General features: G+C 43.7%; 1 protein-coding gene across 2 annotated transcripts in view; it reads right to left on the reverse strand.

Annotated features, from left to right (window-relative positions):
• The window catches only part of Evi5 (ecotropic viral integration site 5), a 159,572-nt gene extending 144,671 nt beyond the window's left edge, over positions 1–14,901 (reverse strand). For both annotated transcript variants that reach the window (XM_059274926.1, XM_059274925.1), the window contains exon 1: positions 14,792–14,901. The gene's annotated coding sequence lies outside the window, so the exon portion shown is untranslated. The remainder of the gene's footprint in view (positions 1–14,791) is intronic.
• Positions 14,902–15,197: the final 296 nt, after the last annotated feature.

Genomic DNA, 15,197 nt, shown 5'->3' on the forward strand with positions numbered 1-15,197 from the left:
ATCACGGACTGCACATTATGACTCCACTTGCATGGAATGTCCAGAGCAGACTTATCTACAGACAGAAAGTAGACTGGTGAGGGACCGAGCAGCAGCTGCTGCTCAAGGGTTCCAGAGTGTTAGCTCTGAGGTGATGAGAACTTTTCTGAAATCTACCATGACAAGAGTTGCATGTATGCATAGACACACTAAAGTATCCTACTTTAGGTCAGTGGTTCTCAACATGTGGGTCATGACCCCTTTGGAAATCAAACCACCTCTCAAAGGGGTTGCCTAAGACCACGAAAACACAGAAATTTACATTACGATTCATAACAGTAGCAAAATTACAGTTATAAAGTAGCAATGAAAATAATTTTATGGTTGGGGGTCACCACAACACAAGTACTAAAGGGTCGCAGCTTTAGGAAGGCTGAGAACACTGCTTTAGGTGAATGATCAGGGAGAAGTAAACTATTTCCATGTGAGACTTTTCCTGGAGTCCCAAAACAAACATCTATTCACCTCAAGAGGGAACCAAACACCACAGGATCAAAGTAATGAAAGCACCAAAGTCCAGTCTGGTGAACCCTGAGTTTATTAGGATTGTTGACAGGAGTGTGAGTAAGAAGGCAGGGGCAGGGCAAACACAAAGGCAGCTACACCACCAAGAGCAGGAACCCTGGAGTTCATTGCACTACTTGCAGCCAGCTCGACAAGTCAGAGAATATCTCCTTCAGTTAGGCCTGAGCCTCTTCCAGGCAGCAGGCTAGTCTGTTCTCCTCACTAGTTCTTACTGTTTATGTACCCTTGGGGGGAAGGAGGACAGACAGACAGACCACTTGAATCTGGTCACAAGTCCCAGAATTACACAGAGACACACTATCTCAAAAAAATAAGGGGGATGAAAGGAGGAAAGAGGGAGAGAAGGGAAGGACGAGCACTAATAGAAATATAAGATGAGGCACAAATGCAAAAACTATAACTATTAAAAACTGTATATAGTTATGATAATTATTATAAATATTTAAACGTTTCTATTAGCTACAATTTCTATAAAGTAAAAACACGCTGCATTTAGCCTAATATATGTAAATGTTATTTTAACAGATAAATGAGTATTATACATAACATTCTTTAATACTAAATCTGAAATTCAACATGTATGTTAGACAACATCTCAATTCAAACTAACCACAGATCAAGCACTCAATAGTTTACAGACTATGTCAGGCTACTGGCCTCTGCATTAAAGAGGCCAGGTTACAAGAAGAGATCAGTAGGGCTAAAGCATACTAACTTGAAGGGAAATGTAGGAGAGAACTAAAAATGTTGTCAGAGATCAATCATAAAGAAGATATCAGGAATTCCTAGATCTATCTAGAATGTAATTGGAAACCACTAAAAGTTTAAACATGTGGATACCATGATCTTAATCTGCTTTGTAAAAAGAATAATCTATATAAACAGCTTATTTATAAGGAGGCAAGATCAGGCAGTAAAGAGATTAAGCAAATGACTATTAAATCTAAGTGAAAAAATTATGCTTTAGGCTAGTGAGTGGACAAGAGAGATAAACACAATTGTTAGTAAGATAATATTGCAGAAACAGGAGCAAAATAGCCTTCTGGTGAAACAGATCTAGAATGAGGGAGAACAATTCAAAGGTACAATCTACCATGACTTGAACAACTGATGGTACCATTTCCTGAAACTGAAAAAGCCACTATTTTATAATTGTTATGTACAGGGGTTTCTGGAGGCCGTGGAAATGATCATCCTCAGGCTACATAGAGAATTCAAGGTCACGTAAGATTCCATGGGGGGAGGGGGAGTATGGAACAGAGATAGATATTTCTCCCAACCTGGTCAGAGAATAATAGCATATTCAAAGTTGAATGATTCAAAGTCAGTGTCATGCTCCACAGCTGTCTGTGGTTTAGAGTGCATTTTTTCTCTACAGGACAAACAGGGTCACCTGTATAGCTATCTAACAGCAACTCAAACACCAAGCTATGTAGCAGTTAGAGATTTAACCCCCTTCTAAATTCTTAACATCCACTAGAATAATATCAATTTCACTAAACGTGTATTTAACTAAGTGTGGTAGTTTGAATAGGAATGGCCCCCACAGACTCATGTGTTTGAATGCTTGCCCATAGGGACTGCCACTATTAGGAGGTGTGGCCTCATAGGAGTAAGTGTGGCCTTGTTGGAGGAAGTGTGTCTCAGCTCACTTCCTGTTGCCTGCAGATCAAGATGTAGAACTATGGTGATATTTTATTTGTATTAAAATGTTATTTGTATGTTAATAAATAAAGTTGCCCGGGGGTCAGAGCTATTAGCAAGCCATAGGAAAGCAGGGCAGTGGTGGCGTATACTTGTAATCCCAGCACTTGGTAGGCAGAGCTGGGTAAGTCTCTGTGTGTTCAGGGATACAGCCATTATTGGACACACATGCCTTTAATCTCAATACCAAGCAAGGAAAACCTGGAGGCCTATACAGACAGGCCGTGACGAAGCAGTCATGTGGTTGGGTTTACAACCAATGAGAAGGCAGAACAGGAACACTATATAAAGACATTAACACAGGGGTAGTGAGTTCGGAGAGGTAGGACCACTGCAGGAGGAAGGGTAAGGTTTTAGCTCTTAGCTCTGACCTCTTGGCTTTCTTCTTTGCATTGGTTCTGTGTTTCTTATTTAATAAGAAGGTTGGTTACATCTACATTTGGCGCCCAACGTGGGGCTCGAACCCACGACCCTGGGATTAAGAGTCTCATGCTCTACCGACTGAGCTAGTCTCAGCTACTTCTCCAGCACCATGTCTGCCTGCATGCTGCCATGTCCTCCCATGACCATAACGGACTAAACCTCTGCAACTGTAAGCCAGCCCCAATTAAATGTTTTCCTTATGAGAATTGCTATGGTCATGTTGTCACTTCACAGCAATAGAAACCTGAAGACAGAAGGTAAGCTAAAATTGTAAGACATAAAAGCAAAAACATGTCACAGCCCCAAGAATTCCATTCAACAGATACCTACTTAGAAAATTGAATTAAAATATTTGGATAGACATTATACTGAAAAATGAGATTATCAACATATCCACATGAAAATTCCGAATTTCTCTGAAAAGAGCCCATAATGAACTATATTTAATTTTCTTCTCGTAGATTGGTATAATACTAGTACTAAATAGTGACTAATGAAGGCTTTTCTAATAATTTTTCATATTAGACATAAATCGTGTAACATGTAAAGAAACAATTCCCATTTTCCTGACTCTGAAGTTAACATTTGAGGTTAAAGGTACAGCTCAGTAGTAAACACATCTTCAGATTCATGAGGCCCTGGTCTGATCTCCAGCACCAAAAAAATAAGACACAAAACTAACACTGTGTACAAAAAGAAACCTTCCCATTCTGTAAATTAAACAATAGTTTCTAATGAAAAAGACAGAAAAAAAGAGAAAAACATCCAATGGAGACCTTTCATAATTACATGCCTTTTTAGAAAATAAATGAAATTTTTGAAAATACCTATTCTATTTCTATTTGTGTGTATATACACATAAGTATCAGATGAGTGTCAAGCCCCCAAAGCTGGAACTACAGGTGGCTGTGAGTCACCCAATATGGGCACTAGGAACTGAACTTGGGTCCTCTGGAGGAGCAGCAAGTGCTCTTAACAAATGAGCCATCTCTTCAGCCCCATAAATGACATTTCTACCAAAGCTAACAGGAACAGTCAATTCTAAATTCTAAATAATCTAAATAAATAATAATAGGCTACAAGACAGGGGTTTCTGGGCCTGGAGTCAGTGATTCAGCAAAATTCCCATGTGTCTGGATTCTCATCACTACACACATGTCCAGAGTTATCTACTTCCTTTTACCCAAATCACTATTTACAAGCAAAATGTTACCCTCCAGAAGTTTTTACTCTACTGTGTTCATGGTTTAGTGCCTGGTATACTTAGATACTACAATCTATGAAGATTTAACGATTCCATGCCATTATAGTTTTTCTCTACCAATTATTTGGAACAGAATGGTCTATATGAGTCATAACACCATAAAAATTACTTTGCCTGTGCTTCCCATTACATGCTTGCTCATTATGGAAATTTCTTTGTCTATGCTGCCCATCATCTAGGACCTTCAAAAGTGTCATTTTGCTGTATGTTTCCCCTATTCTAACTCCTAGACCCCACTGGGACTAAATAATCTAAAATTCATTTCTGACTTGTCACTGACAGACTTCAGGTTAGAATGTGAAAATGCTGTTACCACTTGGGCAAATTGTTTAGCATTGTCTTCTGAAGTTAAACACTTATCTATCCAGGCAAATATGAGTGTGGGTGCCTGTAATTCTAGCACTCAAGAAGCTGAGGCAGGAAGATCTCTAATTTGAGGTCAGCCTGGGCTACATTAAAGGGAGAGGAAGTCTCAAAAAGTAAAATAAAATAAAAATTAAGAGCAAAATATACTCTAAATCTGTCCTGTGACTCAGTAAAGTCCATTCCTATTTATTTATTTAACAGATATAAAAATGTATATTACAAAGTAATCTGTAATCAAATTGTGACTGCAACTTGACTCATAATAGCCAAATGAGCAAATGGACAACTGTGGTATATTACATGACACAACACACACCCTAAGGGGGAAACACACACACACAGTATTGTCTACTTATATGAATGAAGTTCAAGAACAACAGCCAACAAAAAAACCTAGTTGATGATACAAAGATGTAACGGTAGGGTTAACTGAAAGAGCTGGGGGAGGAAGTATCACTGGCATGCATGACATCTGCTGTACACGGAAAGTCTGATTTCACAATACATAAATTTTGTCTCAAAAAATGTAGCTGCCGGGCAATGGTAGCGCACGCCTTTAGTCCCAGCAGCTGGGAGGCAGAGGCAAGCAGATCTCTGTGAGTTCAAGGCCAGCCTGGTTTACGGAACTAGTTCCAGGACAGCCAAAGCTGTCCAAAACAACAACAAAAATTTAGACAAGGGGCTAGAGAGATGGCTCAGCAGTTAAGAGCACAGGATACTCCTGCAGAACACCCAGAATCAATTCCCAGCACCCACACGGCAGTTCACAAGCCATTATCAGGGATGCTGTTTTCTGGCCTCTGAGAGCACCAGGCACACAGATGGTGCAGGTAAAACACCCACACATATAAAATATAATAATAATAAATTTAATTTAGTCAAACACTGTGTTCTGTGCATGCAGCCTCAGCTGCTTTAGATTCTAAGGTAAGGAGGGAGTTGTGGGACAGCCTGGACAACACAGTGCTGTCTAGCAGTTTCCCCTGAGACTGAAACTTTCCATCCTACAGGGGAGCTCCGTAGGCAACAACAACTCAAATTAGCTTCAGGAAGTCCCTGAAACTGACCAGATTCACTAGGTCCTTTCCTCCCAAAAGTAACTGATGAAGACTGAAGAGAGTCATTCTCAGACAAGCACAGCTGAAAGGAAGGCTATGAAGACCAGAACAGCCCTGAAGAGTCACCTGGAAAGGACACTCTCCAGCCTGTTGAGCTCCCTGCAGGCTGTGCACTGTGCTCCAGGTCCCCAGCTTTTGTGAACTGTCACCCATGCTGGGGTGGGCTTTGTTAATGCAACTATCTTTAAGTCATTTCACATTCCTGTAAATAACCTCAATTAAAACTTGTTGGTTCACTGTTTGACTTTAATGATATCTGTACTTTGGTCTGTCCTGGGCTCCCTGAATGGAATGAGTAGACATGTATGTGTCTCCCCAATAAAAGTCCTGTCACACAACACATAGAGACAATCATTTTCTTTTTTTTTTAAGGGGAGGGGGGGTTGGAGCTGGGTATGATGGCTCACATCTGCAATCCCAGCACTCCAGAGGCAAAAGCAAGTAAATTTAAGGGTACCTTATTCTATATATTGACTTCAAAGCCAACCAGGATTATATACCAAGACCCTGTCTCAAACAAAATCAACGAATCAATCAATTGATCACTATAAAGGATCTTGTGGCTCAGGTATAGTTCAATGGGAATGCACATACTTAGCACTCCCAAGACTCTGGGTTTGATCCCAAGCACTAACAAAAAAAAAAAAGGAAGCCGGGCGGTGGTGGCGCACGCCTTTAATCCCAGCACTCGGGAGGCAGAGCCAGGCGGATCTCTGTGAGTTCGAGGCCGGCCTGGGCTACCAAGTGAGTTCCAGGAAAGGCGCAAAGCTACACGGAGAAACCCTGTCTCGAAAAACCAAAAATAAAAACAAAAAAAAAAAAAAAAAAAAAAAAAAGGAAACATTAAGATGTAAAATTCTTCCCACCGCTCAGGAGACAGAGGCGGGTAGATCTCTTGTGAGTTCAAGGCCAACCAGGGCTATGTAGAGACCTTGTCTCAAAAAAACAAAACAAGGCCAGGCAGTGGTGGCTCACCCCATAATCCCAACACTCAGAAGGCAGAGCCAGGCGAATCTCTGTGAGTTCAAGGCCATCCTCTACAGAGTGAAATCCAGTACAGGCACCAAAACTACACAGAGAAACCTTGTCTCATAATAATAATAATAATAATAATAATAATAAAAATTTAAAATAATAAAGATGTAAAACTTTTAGTTTACTGGTTTTTTTTGACTAGTTACAGAAAGCCTTAATAAAATCAAACAAACACTAAATCACACTTTATTTTTTATAAGATTTTTTATTTATTATGTATACAGTGTTCTGCCTGCATGTATCCCTGCAGGCCCAAAGAGGGCACCAGATCTCATTACAGATGGTTTTCAGCCACCATGTGGTTGCTGGGAATTGAACTCAGGACCTTTGGAAGAACAGCCCTAAATCACACTTTAAAAAGTCATCCTCAGGGGCTGGAGAGATGGCTCAGAGGTTAAAAGCACTGACTGCTCTTCTAAAGTTCTGAGTTCAATTCCCAGCAACCACATGATGGCTTACAGCCATCTATGAGATCTGGTACCCTCTTCTGATCATACATGCTGTATACATAATAAATAAATCAATCTTAAAAAAAAAAAAAAAAGTCATCCTCCTGCTTAGAAACATGGATACATGAACAATGTCTTCCCTCCGTTTCTAAGTCTTGTGAACAAGGAATTCTGTCCATGCATACAGAGCCCACTCACCACCACCACCACACACACACACACACACACACACACACACACACACACCTAGCATTGTGCTGACAAACAGATGATGCCGCGACTGCTTGGCTTTCCTGAGCTTGACCACATTTCCTAACACTGGTCTAACCTATGTGTGACTACAAATGTCTACTCAACAACGTCTATAACCTCTTTTATCTCAGCCCTTCCTATTTTCAAAAAAGCAATAAAGTTGAGTATTTAATTTTGTTCTCATCCATTACAGGAATTCCAAGTAAATACCCAAGAATATTTCTCATACATTTATTCTCTCAAAATCATCCTCTGGGCTGGTGAGAGGCTCAAGGGGTAAAGGTGCTTGCTGCACACGCCTGACTACCTGAGTTCAATCCCTGAAACCCACATAAAGGTGGAAGGAGAACATGGAATCCACACAGCTCTTCACCTCCATAAATGTGCCACAGAACACACATGCCCTTATACATCACATACACACAACATGCAAATAATAAAATTTTAAATATTTTTAATTTAAAACCCATACTTAATAAACTTCAAGTTCTGTCTTCTCACCATCAAATTATAGGTTAAGTCATCTAAACTACTATGCTATACTTGAAGATACATTTATCTTTCACAAGGTATCATGTTACATAATTGTTTATTAAAGCTACAATTTTATCCAGTATCCACTAACACTGTTCCAACAAATTCATTTGTAAAACCCCTGAGTTTATCTTTGACATGGCAAAATATCTACACCAAGCCAAAGGTAACAGCTCATCATCTCAGCACCAATCAGAGTCAAAATCTGCATCCGCATTTCTAACCAGTGCTTTATAAAACTTCCCCATGAGCCCCACAGTGGTGAGGCACATGCCTTTAATCCCAGCACTAGGGAGGCAGAGTCAGATCTCTTTGAGTTCAAGGCCAGCCTGGTCTACTTAGTGAGTTCCAGGACAGCCAGGTCTACACAAAGAAACCTTGGCAGGGAGGGGACTTCCCCCATGAATAAAAGCCAGAAAGCAATTATCCACAGGAAAGTCAGTTCAATCCTAATTCTCATCATTGATCTAGAACACAGAGAACCAGCAGGTCCTTCAGGAATCCTAATAATGAGCTTGCAAGACAATCAAGAAAGAGCAAAATCAACAAAGAAAGCCCAGATCAGGGCCAGTCTAACCAGCTTTTAGGAACATTTTTCAGAACACAGCTGAGTGTGGGATGAGTACAAAGGACAATGAACAAGTACTGAACCCGCATTGTCTTGAGTCTCTTAAAAGGGCAAATGAACTGCAATGATAGAATACTTGGCTACCATGTGCCAAGCGACAAAAAACTGTAGACTGCACAAGCAGGGGAAGATTAAGTACAATTACAACAGACAGCTGGAAATACAAAAGTAATCAGAGCAATCGAGCTGCAGTGATGAGAGACGAGATGAGAAACTGAAGAGACCAAAGTCAACATGTCCTACCTGCAAAACACAGAACTATCTGGCTTTTCTAAGGAGGAAAGACTATTATACCACCATGATAAACAGTAACTGCCAAGGTCATTTCTGACTGACATCCTGAACGTTATATATAAACATAAAAGAAAAACAATTGTGATGTAGAAAAAAAGTAAAGATTTTGTGCAGTGGTTAGCACTTCTGTATTGTTAAAGCTTGTTTAAAAATACTAAGAGTGGCAGAGGACTCACAGGTTCTGTGGCTAAATATTGCCCAAAAAAAATCTACTTAGCACCACAAATGTCATGGGGATTTTTGGACATAATGTAAAGGTGTATTGTGGGCTGGGGAGCAGCTCAGTGGTAAAAGGCATCCACAGGTGTGAGGACTACAGTTTGGATCCCCAGCACCCAAATAAATGCCAGGTGGGCACAGAGGCCTGCCTGAAATTTCAGTACTCTTTAAGAAAACTGAATTCCCGCACGCTAGACTAGCCATTATCAGTAATCTCTGTGTTTAGTGGAGACCATGCCTCAATGAATAAGGTGAAAAGAGATCAGGAGAGCCCGCAAAGCTACACACACACACACACACACACACACACACACACACACACACACGTGCAACCACATATGCACACATGGATACATACCCACATACCACATACACACAAAAGGTGTGTATTTAAATTACATAAGCTTAACCTAAATATATTATTTCCACTTTATCAGGAACTATAGAGTGAAAACTCTAACTCAAAAAATTCTATCATTTGGCAAGGCATCGTGACGCATACTTTTTCCCCCCTTGGTTCTTCAAGACAGGGTTTCTCTGTGTAGCTTTGGAGTCTGTTCTGGAACTCACTCTGTAGACCAGGCTGGCCTCGACTTTTGCACATTTAGAATGGACAAGTGTTTCAGAGAAAGTATCAAACAGTTCATTAGGCTGAATTATCTTTAAAATAATTTCTGCCAGGCGGTGGTGGCTCGTGCCTTTAATCCCAGCACTCAGGAGGCAGAGACAGGTGGATCTCTGTGAGTTCAAGGCCAGCCTGGTCTACAGAGCAAGATCCGGGACAGGCACCAAAAGTACACAGAGAAACCCTGTCTCGAAAAACTAAGGAAAAAAAAAAATTCCAATTCTGAGGGGCTTGGACCTGCCTCAACTGACTGTACCAGGCTTTGCTGACTCTCCAAGGGAGGCCTCACCTTTTCAGAGGAGGAAATGGGGAATGGGTTGGGGGGAAAGCTGGGGGGGGGCGGGGAGCAGGAGGAGGGATGAGAGGGGGATCTGTGGTTGTTATGTAAAATGAATAAAATATTTCTTAATAAAGAAAAAAGTGAGATAAAATTCAATTGATCTGAAGCACTGTCGATGGGTAAATTTTCACTTAATAAATATGTTAAAAAATGCCGGTGGTGGCGCACGCCTTTAATCCCAGCACTCGGGAGGCAGAGCCAGGCGGATCTCTGTGAGTTCGAGGCCAGCCTGGGCTACCAAGTGAGTCCCAGGAAAGGCGCAAAGCTACACAGAGAAACCCTGTCTCGAAAAACCAAAAAAAAAAAATTTCCAATTCTGACACTGTATGATTCTGGAACAATGAGCACTTCTAACAGGAACATGAGAATTGACGGATGGTCTTGGTGACAAAAGCCTGTAATCTTAGTCGAGGAAGATGAAGAGGACCAGGAGTTCAAGGTCAGCCTGGGCTATGAATCTGCCTCAAACAAAACAACAAAGACTGAGTGACAGCTTGATCAAAAAGGCGGTCATCTCCCCAGCACCCTAGCAAACACGGTGATCAACTGTGGGAAGCACGAGAGAGCAGTGGAAGTAGATGAGAACACACGTGTGTGACACAGGCTGAAGTGCAGACTGCACACACAACCTCCTTGGCTTCTTCACACAAACACTACTAAAACACTGATGTTTAGTTCTGCTGGGGCTGGTAAGATGGCTCAGCTGACCAAGCGGCTTGCAGCACAAGCCTGAGGACCTCAGTTCAAATCCTCATCTCCCACATAGAAAGCTGGACACAAAGCAGCATGAGCCTATAATCCCAGCACTGGAGATGAGGAACAAGAGGATCCCTTGGGGCTTGCTGGCCAGCCTAGCAAGCTCCAGATTCAAAGAGTCTTGTCCCCAAAACTAGGAGAGTCAAGCCAGGTGGTGGTGGCACACACCTTTAATTCTAGCACTAGGGAGGCAGAGACAGGCGGAAGGGCACACAGAGAAACCCTGTCTGAAGAAACAAAAACAAACAAACAAACAGACATAAAACCCCACTGATGCAGGCCTGAAAGATGGCTCAGTGGTAAATGGGCGCCATGCGAGCCTGGCAACCTGCGTTAAAGCCGCAGAAACCCTGCAAAAGTAGAAGGGAGAACCCACTCCACAAAGCTGCCCTCCGGACTGCCACACACGCACCACAGCATGCATACCCACGTATACACATACAGACATACAAACTCTAACAATAATTTAATTAAAAAATCAAGATACTGCTGGGTGTGGTGGTGCACCCCTTTAATTCCAGGACTCAGGAGGCTGAGGCTGGCTGATCTCTAGGAGTTCAAGGCCAGCCTAGTCTATAAAGAGAGTTCCAGGACAGTTAGGGCTGTTACTGAGAAACTGTCTCAAAAAACAAAACAATAAAAATAAAAAAATCCAGATGCTAAGGTCTGAAATAGAAATCAAAATAACATATACCACTAGGCAGAGAATAAATACACTGAATAAAAATGCACAAAAGAATTCCCACCAAGCTCTGATTCTGTGTCAGTTACATGGTGAAATCATCAAACCATGTACTTAATACTGTGAATTTTTTTTTTTCCAGAGCTGAGGACTGAACACAGGGCCTTGCACTTGCTAGGCAAGCGCTCTACCACTGAGCTAAATCCCCAACCCCAAATTTTATTTTTTATTCTATTTATTTATTTTGTTTTTTGGGGGCAAGGTTTTTCTGTGTAGCCCTGGCTGTCCTGGAACTCACTCTGTAGATCAGGCTGACATGGAACTCAGATATCTGCCTGCTTCTGCTTCCCAAGTGCTGGGATTAAAGGCGTACGCCACCACACCAGGCTTACTACTGTTAATTTTATCATAAGTAATAACATCAGGTTTTAGAAGTACTAGTGCACAGGTCCTATTCCTAGAGATACTTGATGTATTCAGTCTAGTAATGACAAGGATAATTTTTTTTAAGCTGTCCATGAGACTCTAATGTACAGCCAAAGCTGAGAACTATTGTCTGAGAATAGATTACAGGGTAAACCTGGACTGTAACCTGAGGCGGAGCCTTCTGTCCCATACACATAATTATACCCAGCAGTCACTTCCCAAATTACCACTCTGGGGCTTATATTAATTATAAATGCTTGGCCGAAGGCTCAGGCTTATTACTAGCTGGTTCTTACATTTAAATTGACCCATATTTCTTATCTACACTTTGTCATGTGGTTTGTGGCTTGTTACCTCATTTTCTACAAGTCTTGCTTTTGCAGTGGCGGGCTGGCATCTGCCCCAACTCGGTCCTTCTTCATCTGTCTTCAGTCTGAATGTGCCACCTGACTTTATTCAGCCTCACCAGTGGCCAAACATTTTATTTACCAACTAACGAGAACAACACATACTCACAGCACACAGAAGACACACCACAGCCCTGGACTTTAGTAAATCCTACTTATAAACCTGGGTCTTCCAATTAACTATCAGGTGCTCTCTCTTAACCATGAACAGAAAACAAGGAACTGCCAGCCAGTCTTGAGAAGATCTGCTACGAATCAAGCTGTAATACCAAGTTGAAAGTTAACTTGGAGGAAGCAAATCAGGCAAAGAAAAGAAAGCTTAATAAAACTATCTTTAACATCCTCAGAGAGACCAGAGAAGACAGGGCATCCATGAAACAAGAGACGGATGAATCAGTGGCTGACAAGAGGAAGAAGCTGAACACAGCCCAAGCTTACAAATGGGAACATGGCCAAGAAGCAACAAGGGCCACTCAAAAGACTAAGGACCTGCAGGACTCAAGGTCAGCAGTGAAGAGGTGAAGACCTTTAGTCTGTGCAAGGGGTACAGTTAGACTTTCTAGGTTCTCATTCCTATCCTCTCATAATTTATTCCTGGAAACACTGACCTGGAGCGACTCCAGACTCAAGTAGAGTGAGGCTGAGGCTTAAAGCCAAGGGATTAAGCAGAAGTGTTTTTAGCAAACAGCAGCCACCCACTGGCCATTTCCTCTGCCCAGCTTTCAGAACACTGGCAGCCAGCGAGGCCTATCAGGTCCCCTTACCCACAGGGGACACATTCCAAGACATCCAGTGGATGTCCAGAAGCTCCTTCTCACCACAACTCATCACAACGCGGCTGTGCTGTGCAGGCTGAGTGCTACTGCAAAACTATCACAACTCCTTGATCCTTCCTGACCATTTTACAGGTTGAAGACTGTTCTTAAGCACATCCTAGCAACATTATTACACTGTTTTTTAATTATTAAGTCAAGAACATTCACGTTTTCACTTCAAAGAGGCATTTTACAGCTCCACTTTTGGCACATTCAAAAGTGAAGTACTCTTGCACTTGGGGCCATTTCTAAGTAAAGTAAGAGATACTTGAACACAAGCGCTGGAATGCCAATGCAGCCGACCTGATGACCCCAAGGGTTACTGACTAACTTCTGTGTAAAGCCTAGATATCCTGGACAACGGAGTAAGTGGCATCCCACTTGGATAGTGTTCAGTCTCAAAAATGGCATGTAATTTAAAACTTAAACACTAAGGGAGCAAATGTGTATCAAGTGCTCAGAATGGTGACAGCCAAGAGTACCTAAATAAGTTCAATTAAAAAAAAAAGTTTAAGACTTCTAAGTTGCTTATCACTGGAATTCTGCAGGTATTTTCATATCACTGATAAAAGAAACCTTGGAAAGTAACACAGTTGCTCATGAAAGGACGGTAGGTTCTGTCCCCAGCACTGCAAAAAAAAAAAAAAAAAAAAGTAAAAACTAAGCATAATCCGTAAAAGAGGCACTTCTAATAGAAAAATGGCTAATAAAATAACCTTAACTTCAATCACTACAAAAATGCAAAATAAACCCACACACTGATAAAGTACTGTATCTACTGCCCAAATCACAGAAATTTTTAAGAAATGATAAGCATCATCAGGAAGTACTGGATTCACTGGAGTTTCACTTGAGTACTAAGCGGCACAACCGCCTTGGGAAAGGCCCCAGAGTACCTGAAGTTAGAAATTTAAAAACAAAACAAAATAAGACAATATCTACCAGAAGTCGTGGCAATATCCTGGAAGGGGGCAGGAGGGAGGGGTCTGTCAGCAGCCTGGGCCACACAGCAAGACTCTCACCGAGAAACAAAACCAGTCCTCAGAGGACTATATCCCAACTCAGCAATGCCTAGTGATGTCTATTTCTTCTTGGTCTGTGGTGTTTCACCTGCAAACTTAGAGGACTGTGATCTCTTTCTGCAGACACACTTGAACACATTTTCTACAATTTCCTTGACACAAACTTCTCAGAGAAGGCGAGCATTTTCTGCTTTACAGAAAGCAAACTCCTAGAACACTGAGGAATTCTAACTTACAAAGTTTAAAAACAAAACACCAAGCAAAGATTTAAAAACTACCAAAAGATCACGTTTCTCTCGCTTCGGGAAGCTCTGGGGATTCCTTCCCTCAGCGGAGAAGAGCGATGACTGTTCTCTCCCGCAGCTCAAAGGAAGCCGCTCGCGGCTCCTTAAAATTCCCTCCAGCAAAAACCGGAGGAAAGTGAGGGAACCGGTCCAAAAGTTTCGCTGACCTCTCTGTCCCGCGAAAGGACGCCGCCTGAGATGACCGCGGGTCGGGGAGAGCGGCGCGACACCTCCACCACCGCCAGCCGACCGCCGGAAACGCGCGGTGACTCGGCGGCTGGCCCCGCGCGGCACACCTGGCTTGCCCATCACCTGCCCGCGGCCACGGCGGCGCGCAGAAGCCGGAGGCCAAAGACGGACGCCAACTTCCCAAGGAAAGCACCCCGGGCCGGGGGCGCGGGCGGGCCGAGGTGTCCTCGAGGAAGCGCCCCCGAGGCCGCCCGGGCCAGGCGGGCGCGGGGAACGCAGGCCCCGGCGGGCTCGCGCCGCCGCAACTTGGGCAGCGGCCCAGGCCGGCGGCGCGGCCCTCGGGGCGGCGCCGCGCTCGCCCCGTCCCTCGCCCGGCCTGGCGCGACGCCGCTCACCTTGGAAACCTGGGGTGGACGTCGCCGTCAACATGAACTTCCCATCCAGCCGGCGGCCGCGCCGCCGCCTCCCAGCGCCTCGGCCCGGGCCGGCCCGGGCGGGCCGCGTTCCCCCGCGTCCCCCGGCGCGCGCCTCCCGCTCCGGCGCTCGGGAGCTCGGGGCCGCCCCCGCGACCCTCAGAAAGGCGGCTCGCCGCACTGCCCGCCCGCGACTCGGGCGAACCTCGCGCAGCCCCTCGTCCGCGCGCTCACTCACTCGCTCGCCCGCCCGCCAGCTCCGCCCGGCTCCGGCCGGGCCGCTTCAGGAAAGCCCAGGGCGCAGGCGCGGCGAGGGCCTTAAAGAGCCCCGGCCGGCCTCTACGGCATAATGGGTTCGTGCAGGTTAGGGCCCCGGCCGGGTTGGCGA

The sequence above is a fragment of the Peromyscus eremicus genome, chromosome 10, assembly GCF_949786415.1.
Source record: "Peromyscus eremicus chromosome 10, PerEre_H2_v1, whole genome shotgun sequence".
Taxonomy (NCBI): domain Eukaryota; kingdom Metazoa; phylum Chordata; class Mammalia; order Rodentia; family Cricetidae; genus Peromyscus; species Peromyscus eremicus.